At 33.5% G+C, this 13,397-nt stretch overlaps 1 protein-coding gene across 3 annotated transcripts in view; it reads left to right on the forward strand.

The window, feature by feature from the left end:
* Nucleotides 1-233: 233 nt before the first annotated feature.
* Nucleotides 234-13,397, forward strand: part of CREB1 (cAMP responsive element binding protein 1) — a 448,507-nt gene continuing 435,343 nt past the window's right edge. For 2 of the 3 annotated variants that reach the window (XM_053698634.1, XM_053698636.1), the window contains exon 1: nucleotides 234-463. The gene's annotated coding sequence lies outside the window, so the exon portion shown is untranslated. Of the gene's footprint in view, nucleotides 464-1,776; nucleotides 1,880-13,397 lie in introns of all 3 variants that reach the window. The other variant, XM_053698635.1, reaches the window with a different exon arrangement.

The raw sequence follows: 13,397 nt of genomic DNA on the forward strand, positions 1-13,397 counted from the left end.
ATGATTATCATTATCTTTCCATATCATCTTCTGTCTCTTCGGTTATTTCCGCTATTTTAATTACTAAATCCTCACATTAGTAACATATTTCCCCACAATCAGCCTAGAACACCACATTCGTACATTTTCGGAATGGCGCAAGCGCGCTCCACATTCCTCTCCACACTCCTCTTCGCGATTCTGATTGGTTGCTTGAGCTTCTAACAACCACTCACTCTTCTGGCTGGGGAGAGCTCGCCGCGCCCTGGCCTAAGCCTGCCTGTGTTACAGAAAAAAAAAAAAAAAAAAAAAAAAAAGCAGCATACACACACAAGAGGAAGGAGAGAGCAGAGGAGCAGCAGCAGTGACGCGGCGGAGGTGTAGTTTGACGCGGTGTGTTACGTGGTGGGGAAGAGAATAAAAAAGCCCAGCGAGATCCCAGCCGCGAACGAAAGCAGTGACGGAGGAGAGGCAGTGTAACCCGGTAAGAGGAAGGAGGAGGAGAGGGAGAGGCTGGAGAACAGACATGGAGAAGGCCGCAGCATCGAGGCTCTCTTGATCCTGACAGGGCAAATATATACAGGGAGCCTCGGTGTCTGCTAGCAGTCCTGCACCCGAATATTTTGCTTTCATATTTTCACCCCGATTTTTTTTTTAGTTTCAAATAAATCGCCAAAAGCTGTTTCGCGAAGGAGCGGTTCATAGGAAAAAGAGCCGCGAAACAAAGGATAATGGCGGCCGGGAGGAGGTAGCCGGCGGCGGCCTGAGCCGGGGGTGTTCTAGGCGGATACACGGGGGGTCATTGGGGGAGCGTAGGTGAAGTAAAGGCAGCTTATCGCGATATGGCTTAGTTGCTGTCGCAATAGTCCCCTTTTATATAGCTTGTCTTTTTTTTTTTCTTCATGTGGTTTAAACAGCCTATATATTTCAGTATATTAAAAGCTAATATGTGTAGGGTATAAAATACACACATGCATGTTATCCCAACTATAACTAATAAACCCTTTGCAATATTTTGGCCTTTTGTGTGTGTTTATACCTATTATTTATGTCGTTGCTTGTATAGTTTTATATGTGAGAAAAACATGCATATCTTAAGTGTCATCTAAAGCCGAGTGTCTTAATTCACGAAGATACACAAGATTTTTTTTCTTTAGCAGACGATAGTAAATTATTGGCACCATAGGTCCCTGGTGATATCCTACCCTGTATGTGTAGTCACCATTGATCCCTGAATTTCGCATTGAAAGGGTCTGCTTTTTTGTGTTGCCATTTTTAAATATCTTTTTTATACAACACAAAAAGGGCCTCTCCATGTTTGTCTCTGGGGTTTTTGTTTTACAGTAGGGCAGTTTAGTTGAGTGTCATCTCTTGGTTACAGATTACCAGCAAGAGGTTCAGTTAGTTCTGGTTTTGCATTTCTTTAGCCATGACCATGTTTTGAAGTTATATTTTTGAAGTGTAAAAGCAGGATTAGCCTTAATCTTTTGCTGGTTATCTGAAGGCAAGTGATTTTCTTTTTTTTTTTTTTTGGTTAAATTTGTGGATGAAGTAAACTCATTTGTGCTGTTAAGCATAATTATGGTGTACATTTTGGTGATGCACAGGTAATGTATTTAATGAGGTGACCGCACACAACTTGCTTGGTGTTTCTGTAACCAAATCACAATGCATTCCAGAACCATTGTGTGGGATATACTTATTCATACCCACTCAATAGCTTTATCTATATTTTAGAATACTGTACTAGTGTTAGATTTGACAAGTGACAGTCCATCTACTTAATTCTCATTACAGATTACTGAACTAATATGAAATTCAAAAGGTTAATTCACCATGCTTGCATCTCCACAATGCCTACAATTGGAAATAGAAAACTCCAGCTTTTTCCATCATTGCTGTAAGAACAATGCTTAAACATTTTCATGTATGCATTCAAACAGTAGACGGTTTAGTACTATTGACTGATAAGCTCATTACTTTCCACAGTGACAGTATTGAAATACTAGTGAGCACTCTCTATATTTACATTATTTTTTATGGGTGTCAGATACCCATATGACCATTTTATTGTCCACAGGTACAGTCTTTTTTTTTTTTTTCCTATTTTGTTTTTATATTCATGACCTGCAATAAAGATTAATACAAAGATGTTTGGGTTTTATTTTTGTATCGGTTTTGTCACTTCCTCTTAGATGGAGATAAGTTTTATGTAGACCATGGCTAAGTTTGTAATTTTGCTTGTTTGAAATATTTAAGATTGCTTGTATAAGCATATACATTTTTGCTAAAGTTATAAATTTCCACTCCATCTTTGAGCTGATGTGATAGAGAAATTGAATGTTTAGTTCTACTATAGGTAGTTTGAATGTTAAAGTGAAAGTAAAGTTTTTCTTAGTTCAATGAATTTTTTAACATATAATGTGACCAACATCCTAGTCGCTAACTTTGTTTTTTCATAATACCATTGATTTCAAATAAATCTTATCTTTATTCAGACCCTTTTTTCGCAGCTTCCTCCTCCCCCTCGCATTCTTCCGGCTTTGTCTCTGTAAATGAGTTATGCGCTCCTAACCGCTGTTAGCGTAACTAAGCGTGCACGTTCTCGATCTGTAGAACTATGCGCATGCGCAATTCTACCATCTACACTCCGATGCATTATATCAATGAATCACTTTAGTCATTCAGCAGTGCACTCTGTTCTGTAATATCGGACTGAGAAGCATAGCGTCTTTCATAGAATCCCCTATAGACCACAACGAGCAAATTTGATTATTATTGTTAAGCAATATACTAGAAACTGATTAAGTATAAATAATATGTAATATATATATCCAATATTATTCATTATAATTTGATATCAATAAGGAATTTGATAATCTCTTTATTTGCCTTTTTTATTATTATTTTTTAAAGATTGAAATCTATTAATAAATCTATTGGCATTGTATATATTTTTATCTTGGTGTTTGCACAAGGCTGTACATGTATTTTAAAACTATTTGTTATTTATTTTCATTTTATTATAAATTACAAGACTAATATATAAGAAGAAGAGGGGAGCGCAAGAAAAAGGCTATTTCTTTAAAATGTATAAAATAAATATAAACTTTATTATATACAATTAATATCGATTACATTTTAAAGCATGGATACATGTGTGTAGCTAAACTGAGAATATATGAATAATAAAAACACTGATACATTTATAGACACAGAGAAACAGAACAATATCACTGATGGTGGCAATGCAATTGTGAAATAATGAACATTCTATAGCGGATCCATGTAGCTATTATAACACACTGTATATATGATCAAACTATGAATAAATTAGATTTGGTAAAAGTAATAAATGAAAACCATTATATCAATTATATTAATAATATATAAGAAGAAGAGGGGAGCGCAAGAAAAAGGCTATTTCTTTACAATGGATAAAATAAATCTAAACTTTGTTTTATTAGCTTGCAATTTGGTTTACTTGATATCAGCAATAATTAATATTTTATAGAAAAAAACAGGATGCAGATTAATAACATTGCTTTGCTTCAAGACTAATGATGTTTGCAAAATAAAAAGCTGATAATCAAAGGCATTCTATATTATAGTCTATAGTCAAGGCAAAAAAATATAAATCTTTGTGAAATCGTTTATTTCTTAGAAAGAGATTGTTCATTGTTATCATAAAAAGTAAATTCGTTGCTTAGAGCAAGTAATAAACAATGTTTTGCTAAGAATTAAAACTTTTTAAAAAAGAGTTATTGCTTTTTTCTTGAGTAGAATAATAACAAATAGCTGTTCTTATCAGCATTTCATTTTGAAATATTCGTTAGTATTGATAAAAAGGAAAGTGATTTATCTGCACCCTTTGATTTTTAGCAATGAAGTTAAAATTTTCTTACAAGCAAAGGATGCATATAAAACAAAATGCTTTGCATCAATACTAACAATGTTTGCAAAATGTAACGCTGATAAGAAAAGGCATTCTATATTAGTCTACTCAAGAAAAAAACAAAATATATATTTGTAAACTCATTTCTTTCTTACACAGCAATTGTTTGTTCCTTGTTATCAGAAACTGGTAATTATTGCTTAGAGCAACTAATAAAGAAAGTCTTGCTAATAAAGAAAAGATTATAAAAAAGATTTATTGATTTTTGCTTGAGTAGAATACTATGGAAGTGCTGTTCTTATCAGCATTTCATTTTGAACACTTCGTTAGGATTGAGAAAAAGGAATGTGATTTATCTGCATCCTTTGTTATTCAGCCATGAATTTAAAATGTATTACAAGCAAAGAATGCCGATAGAGCAAATTGCTTTGCATCAATAACAATGTTTGCAAAATCTAACGCTAATAAAAGCCATTGTATATTAGTCTACTCAAGAAAAATACTATAAATCTTTGTAAACTCATTTCTTTCTTCTCAAGAGTTTGAGTTTGTTCCTTGTTATCAGAAACTGGTAATTCATTGCTTAGAGCAAGTAATAAAGATTTTTTTTAGCTAAGAAAGAAAAGAATTTAAAAAAGATTTATTGTTTTTTTCTGGAGTAGACTAATATGCTGTTCTTATGAGCTTTTCATTTTGAAATGTTCGTTAGTATTGATAGAAAGTAATGTGATTTATCTGCATCCTTTGTTTTTCATGAATGAAATTAAAATTTCTTAGAAGCAAAGGATGCTGATAAAGCAGATTGCTTAGCATAAATAATAATGTGCATAATAAAAGTAAATCTACATTATTCAGGTCAATCTCAAACGAAAAAATTGTTTTAAATGCTTTTCTTTCTTAGCAAAGCAATCTGTATTCATTAAAAGGATGCAGAGAAAAAAACATTGCTTTGCATTAGTAATAACAGTTTTAAAAATTGAAATCAGAAAAGAAATGGAATTATATATTATAGTCAAGTCAACCAAAAATGAACTATATATTTTGAGAACTTTTATTTCTAAGCTTGCAATTTTATTTCATTATAATCAGCAAATGATTAAAAGTTTCTTTAACAAATCAGGATGCAGATAAATTATATTGTTTTGCATCGATACTAACAATGTTTGCAAAATGAAATGCTGTTACTAAAAGACATTATAGTCAAGTAAAAAATAAATTAATATTTGTAAAATCGTTTCATTCTTAGCAAGAGATTATTTGTTCCTTGTTATGAGAAACATTGAATTCATTGCTCAGAGCAAGTAATAAAGAATCTCTCGCTCAGACAGAAAAGATTGTAGAAATAATTATTTATTTTTTGAGTGACTAGACTATAATATAGAATAACTGTTATTAGCAGCATTTCATGTTGAAAACTTCGTTAGTATGGATGTAAAATAATGTAATTTGTATTCATGATTTTCTTTTTATAGTTTTAACAAGAGATAAGTTATATAAAGATATGAACAAAAGAAAAATTCCAAAATCTTTATTGCTTTTTAGGATGAGTTGAATATAATATAGAAATGCTTTTATTTTCAGCATTTCATTTCGGTAACATATTTATTATTTATTTAAATCTATGTTATGTTCTACATACCTTTCTTTTCAGAAAATATCAATTAATTGCTGATATAAAAAGACTAAATTATGTTACAATAAAAAAAGGAAACTTTGCGTATGCAATTCTTAGTTTTAAGAGATAAATCAATTGATTTTTATTTCCTTTAGAGATTATGAACAGTTCTGAATGAAATTTTAAAATTTTTATCAAATTTATTTTCATATCTTTAGGATTATATATTATAGGAAGAAAAAAAATGATATAAGTAATTTAAACGTGTATATATATAGAGATTGATATAAATGAAGATATTAAATTAATTATATTTACAAAGAATGAACTTATAAATGACACTTGCGCTAATCTATCATGTATTTGAAATAATACATCTTATTTAAAAGTTAGTATTCTATTAAATTAATTGCGATTAATATCAAATTCTTTTATAAACATTATTGTTGCTTATTAAAGTATGATAATACTTATTTTGTGCTCGTTAGTATATATACATAAATTATTATGAATATAGAATTACGGAATGTCAGAAATAGAAGCTTTGATTCAGTTGACGATCGATATTGAACTATGGCTCACAGTGCGCATGCGGTAGATGTGAACGCGCAAATCTTGTGGCATAGAGGTTTATCTCTAACGCATGCGCAATAGAGGAAGTGGGTGTCTTCAATTCCGAAAGAGACGCCAGTGGGGGACCCAATCCGTTAGATACGGATGATAACGTCACGATTGAACGAAATTTTTTTTTAATGCGGGTGGAGGAGCGAGGGTAGACGACGGCACAATAAATAAGTATATTACAAATGTGAAAAATGTTTATAAAAAAATGATGAATGAAACTATACTTTATTTTTAATATACTTTTAAGTGGTAGCGAACTGTCTGTTTGACTTTACTTTCACTTTAAATGGATATTCTAATGCAAAAATAAAATGTTAGAGGATTTTATTTCAGCTCTAGTGTCTTGGCAACTACTTTGTTTATATTCCCCAGCAATGGGATGATGATCTGCTCAGAGCTACAGTACAACAGCTCCTGAGCAAAGCGTAGCTGGTGAGCCAGTTTGTGGCATTAGCATGTAGCTACAAGTCACCAGCATTATCTTGCTCTGGGGCTTCATCTATGTGTTTAAATCTCTGGGGGGGGATACAAGTGCAAAGATAAAATGCTCTAACAAATTTATTTTGCTTTTAAATGTTCCATTAATGTTGCAGTAACATTTTATATTTATCTGCGGTTGACATTTTTTTTTTTTTTTAATACAAAATTTAGAAACAATGCTATTGTTTTGAAAAGCCTGGCAGACTTTGTATACCATTTTATATACACTACCTGAAGCAAAGAATTCAGTAACCTAGAATAGAAATAATTACATTTTTATTAGCCAAAAATCATTAGATCTTTAGCGAATGTGAATGCGCTGACTCATCTAGCTAGGTCTTCTATTAGATGTTGGTAGGTCTGCTCTGGAATTTTCTTCCGTCATCCAGCAAAGATTCTGCCAGAGCTGACAAAGAGGAACTATTAGCTGTGATCTGATTTGGAATTACATCTATTGTCACAGATGTTAGTTCGATTTTGATCTTGAGTTTGAAGTTGACTATTTTGGACACCCTGCTCCTCCAACTAGGACAGACATTGGCAGTTTTCTGCTGAAACTGACATGGATCTCTACCAAAATACAAAAGTATTGCCACAGTGCAGGTAGCGAAGAATTGCATCTTATACCTGTCAGCTGGAGGGCACCACAGGTAAATAACCAAGTCCTTCCTAGCAGCTACAATAATACCCATCAGGCAGCGGACACACTCGGGTACAGTGTTTTCCATCCAGATTAAAGAGTAAGCAGTGGGATTTATCACCCCATATGGCCCTCTTCCATTGTGTTATCCATGAATGGTAAACAAGACAACTGTACAGTGATTGGCATTCTCTAGAGGTACAGGACCTGTTCTTGGATTACTTAGCATTGTAACTGGGCATTACAAACCCAGAAGCTGGCTCCAAGTATTTTTCCCCTGTATCATAACTTTTTTGGGTTATTCTATATACTAATACCACTGTCTGGTTCCTAAATTATAAACATATGTCGACCACGTTCCTGACATTGGCCTGGTACAAATCGCTTTACCAGTGTCAATCATCTCTGTGGCCTAATCGCTTCTAGTGTGATCTGATCTGCCATACCCCCTTTTACATGCACAGGCATTGGATGTGTTGGTTAATGCATCTGGATACGCATTCTCATTGATTTCTAAATGTGGAGATGGCCTATTACTTTTGTCAACATAGTGTGTGTGTATATATTCTGTACACAAGAGATTAACCCTTTGTCCTTCCATGAAAACTCACTGCAAAGAAAAATGCAAACTGTCCCTTTCATCTTATCTGATGTTTAGCATATGCTCATTGATACGGGTCATGGAGTGAGGGTTCTGTGTAGATACACAGCCTTATAGTACTACACAGCCCCAAAACTAGCTGTGGTAGGAAGGTGTGATATTATTCTCAAAAAAAAATCTTTTTTTTTTTTTTTTTTGGGTATGGAGCAAAAATTTATGTTTTAATTTCAGGTGTGGAATTTTTTTTGAGCTATTAAGTTGTTTTTGTATATTAAAATAGAAGGATAATAACACAATTAAAGGGACAGTCTACTCCCAAGTTATTATTTAAAAAATAAATATAATCCCTTTTATTACCTATTCTCCTGTTTTGCATAACAAACACTGTTATATTTTATATACTTTTTGCCTCTGATTTCCTTGTATCTAAGCCTCTGCAGACTACTCCCTTATTTCAGTTCTTGTAACAGACCTGCAATTTAGCTGACTCATAAATAACTCCACAGGAGTGAGCATGATAACTATATGACGCACATGAGCTAGTGCTATCTAGCTGTGAAAAACTGTCAAAATGCACTGAGAAAAGAGGTGGCCTTCAAGGGATTAGACATTATCAGATGAGCTTGCCTAGGTTTAGCTTTCAACAAAACATAGAGAACAAAGCAAATTTTATGATAAAAGTACATTGGAATATTGTTTGCATACCCTATCTATATCATGGAAGTTTAATTTTGATTAGACTGTTCCTTTTAATTTTAGTAATATTGAGTCCTGATTATATTTGGGTACATACATTCATTTTATATATAGGTAGATATACATCGAGAGGGAGGGATGAAGAACATTGCAGAGGGGCATTTGCTCCCTTTGTCCTCCAGATTCCTAGCTGATCAATATGTTTTTAGTACCAAATAGGGTGAGATGCTGCGGTCAGTCATGGAAGAGAACAACAGGGCTAAGTGACAACCTAGGTAATCTCAAACTGATTTCTAAACGGTTGAAAACCACCTCTTATCTCAGTGCATTTTGACAGTTTTTCAAGGTTACAATGCTAGTTTGTGTGTCATATAGATAACATTGTGTTGGTGGGGTTAATTAGGAGTCAGTACTGATCGGCTAAAATGCATTGCTGTCAAAAGTACTGAGCTTAGATACAAGGTAATCAAAGAAGTAATAAGTGTATTAATATCAATGTTTATGCAAAACTGGGTAATAAAGAGATTATCTTTTTAAACTATAACCATTTTCAAGTAGACTGTCCCTTTTAAATCACACCTTTTCTATAAGCGCTGATGAGGTATGTAAACACACAGTGCTCTATCTTTTCTAAACCTGCTGTGGGGGTACATTGAAGTGAATCCTCCCTACCCCCACCCCAGAATTATTTCTTAAGGGGACACTAAACCCAAAATGTTTCTTTCATGATTCAGGTAGAAAATACAATTTTAAACAACATTCTAATTTACTTCTATTATCTAGTTTGCTTCTTTTTTTTTTTTTTTTTTTTTTTAGATCTCCTTTGTTGAAGAAATAGCAGTGTACATGGGTGAGCCAATCACACAAGGCATCTATGTGCAGCCACCAATCAGAATCTATTGTGCATATCTAGATATGCTTTTCACCACAAGAATTAAGCAAATTAGATAATAGAAGTAGATTAGAAAGTTGTTTAAAATGGCATGTTCTTTCTAAATCATAAAAGAACACCTTTTGAGTCATGTCCCTCTTTAAAGATGGTTTTTTAAAAAAAATAAATATATATAAAAGACAAATAATTTAAAATATGCAGTGCAAAAACTGACAAACTATGATAAAGTGTTGGGGCAGTTTATTTATAAAAATACCTTTTACATTTAGTATTAGGCAGCTCTTCTACAATTCTGCAGTCAATGTGTAATGAAACTACTTTCCAATATATTTTCATTATTTAGTTTGCCCCTTTTTAAGTAATTTTAGCTCTGAAAATTGAGCAATTTCTAATTCTCAGAACTTGAAATGCACCCTACTGACTTCTCAAGGCTGACTAGACTCTGCTAGATTTCTGTCACTAATTGGATTTAACTGATTACAGCTTCAAAAATGAATTTGATACTAACTTTATAATCGTGGTTAGCCTTGTAGTCTGTTATTTAAGCCCAGATTAAAGTGATGGTAAGTTCAAGTACTTGGTCTAGCATCAATAAAAATAAGTATGGGTTTTAATACAATTTAATAATGTAATTTAATGCAAACTGCTCCAATTGTAATGTGTGCTCTGGCAGCCCCGCTTCTCAGTGCATTTTTTTTTATGACTTAAACGCAGTTTTCCAATTCTATTTCTGGCATGTTTGCGAGTAGAAAAAAAAAGCGTTCTTTTGTGCATGCTTTCCCTACGTCATGTATCTTCTATGCATTCATGCAACATGTGCGCATTAACAAATTTGAATGAATTAGTACCCACAGTTCATCGGATACTAGTGTCATGCATACGCAGAGAGAGGGTGGGACTGCTCTAACACGCTGTGCACAAACAAGTAAAAACAAGGGGGCGGAGCAGACGGATCCCTCAATACTTTAGTAATTTTTATATAATATAAATACCTTATTGAGCTTTTAAAAAATAAAGTTAGCGACTTGACTACTTATTAGTTATATTTTTAGAATCTGTCTTCTTAAATTTGAAGTTACCATCACTTTAATTCCTCCAAATAAGACTAATGGTGGGTGGAGACTATTTTAAGACTTGGCTGATATCTTATTCTTTAGCAGCACAACAGAAATGTATTTTAATTAAGATGTTAAAGGGAAACCACATTTACAGTACCCAGCATTTTTCCTACATTTGTAAACTCATTTTTATGGAAGTTATTAACTTTCAAATATGAACTATTTTACTTAGTAAATAAATAAATATTTACTACATGAGACATAATAAAAAGTTATTAGTTCCAGACAGAATATGTAGAAAAAAATGGACTTGGAAGATGAGTATTCTTGATTTGGAAAAGGAAAAAAAATACTGAGTGAAAAACTGATCAAACTAGAAATGTTTAAATACAAGACATTTTGGGATATATTTTACATTAATAGAAATCTTTCTTTTAAAAGCAATCACTTTTTCAGCAGTACAAGTACATATACCCTTGCCACGCGCACACTCATTCAAACCCTATGCCTCTTGCTCTCTGGTGTTTTAAATGCTTATGCCACTGAGCCAGTAGTAGCGTTTTATCAGAAGCATTTTTGCTAATGAAAGTATATTGCAAAAAGTTATTAATATTTTTTAATTTAGACCATTTATATCCTTTTTGCAGTATATTTTTAAAAAAATCCTTAAATGGATAGAAAGATAAAAACTGAAATGTGCATTTCAATCTAAAATATAAGCGTTTTTACAACCTGCTTTCATTGGCAAAAAGGCCTCTTGTAAAAATTACTGTTTTTCAGTGGTTATATGCAAATATCCTGTGAAGGCATGTGCACCAGTATTCAAACGCCATACCTTCTCAAAGAGTCAGTGGTTGCTTGTATGACAAAAATGATGTATTTAGAAACAATACACACCACTGCCAGCTCTTTGAGCAGGCATGGTGTATGAAAATTGGTGCACGAGCCCTCACATTATATGTGAGTATGCCACATAAAAACAGTAATAATTTTTACTAGAAGCATTTTTTACTGGTTAAAGTATATTGCAAAAATGCTCATATTTTAAATTGAAATGCATCCATGCACATTTCATTTTTTACTTTTCTATCCCTTTAAAGAGATGGTAAACTGTGCCGACTTCAAACTAGCGATCATATTTAAAATCCAAAAAGAATGTCTTTCATTAACCCTTTGAGTGCTAAGCACTTTCCTGCCTGGGTGCTAAGGTTTTTTAAAGGGTTTTTTATTTTAAAAAAAAAATATTTTCTTTTTAACTTTTTTTTTTATTTTTTATTTATTTCAGATCCCCAAGACTTACACTGTTGGAAAAGTTAGACGATTACCTTTCCAACGGTGGGTCTTGGAAGCATGCCCCCTGCTCCTATATATAACATTGTTAATGTTAAATAAAGTTGCGCGGTGACGTCATCACGTCATTGCACGTGACGTCACCGTGCATACCGTAAAGCCCCGGCGATGCCTGTCACTATGCAGGCCCAATCGCCGGGGTGGGAGCCACCAGATCTCCCTCAAGTTGGGAGAGTGCTAGTGACGGCTCTGAGCCGTCATTAGCACCAGAGTGGGAAACTCTGTGACGGCTCAGAGCCGTCATTAGCACTCAAGGGGTTAATGAAAACCTCTTAAAGGGACACTGAACCCAAATTTTTTCTTTCATGATTCAGATAGAGCATGCAACTTTCTAATTTACTTCTATTATCAATTGTTCTTCATTCTCTTGCTATCTTTATTTGAAAAAGAAGGAATCTATGCTAAGGAGCCAGCAAATTGTTGGTTCAGAACCATGGACAGCACTTGTTTATTGGTGCTGTCCAATCAGCAAGGACCAACCCAGGTTGTTTACCAAAAATGGTCTGGCATCTAAACTTACATTCTTGCTTTTCAAATAAACATACCAAGAGAATGAAGAAAATTTGATAATAGGAGTAAATTAGAAAGTTGCTTAAAATTACATTCTCTATCGGAATCTCTAAAGAAAAAATTTGGGTTCAGTGTCCCTTTAATCACTCTTTATTTTTAAATATTAAAATGCTGAAATTTCACATACCTTCCTCCTGCCGTACAATGGCCGCCATTGATTTATTCATGTCACGTTTTTTTATACAAATGACAGTCCAGGCGCCGACACTCCTCTAAGCAAACACGCTGTTCGTTACGCATGCTCTAACATGTTGGATCGCTGCATGACAGTGCTATAGCATGTAATTTTGCGCTTCGCAAGCTTTATTTATTGCATAGCTAATGAAACGCATGCGCAGAGCGAACCACGAAGATTGAGATGCCAATACGACATAGAGAGGGGTGGTTCAGCTGAAGTAAATAACAGGAAGTAATGCCGGGGGCGGAGCAAGGAGCGATAACGGAATAACAGAATTTAGAACCCAACATAGCAATTTAGGTTGGACATACTTGATGATTAAGAATTTATTGAACAATTAATCTAAATTTACCATCACTTTAAATGGACAGTATATATAAATTGTTATTTAACTGCATGAAATAGACACTGCTGTAAATGATATGCACAGATACTGATATAAAAATCCGGTATAAAACCTTTTAAAAACTTATTTAGAAGCTCCCAAATTAGCACTGTTGATGAGGTTAAGCAGGGACACCTTTTGAAAGGGGCTGAAAGTACACCCTCCCCCTTCCACTGCATATGAAAAGACCCACTATACTAACAGAAGCAACCTGAAGCCTGTATACATCAGTATACATTTAAAACTTTGGGGCTTGGTTAGTAGTCTGAAAATCAGCACAATGTTATTTAAAAATAAGCAAAACTAAACATTTTTACAAAAACATCCCCAGATGGGCTATATAAATGGAAAACATTTATGCTAAGTAGAATCTAGTGTACAATGTCCCATTTTAAGTGTGAAAAAGTGTAATCATTTATTTGTCAAAAAGTCGA

The sequence above is a fragment of the Bombina bombina genome, chromosome 1 (assembly GCF_027579735.1).
Source record: "Bombina bombina isolate aBomBom1 chromosome 1, aBomBom1.pri, whole genome shotgun sequence".
NCBI lineage: Eukaryota > Metazoa > Chordata > Amphibia > Anura > Bombinatoridae > Bombina > Bombina bombina.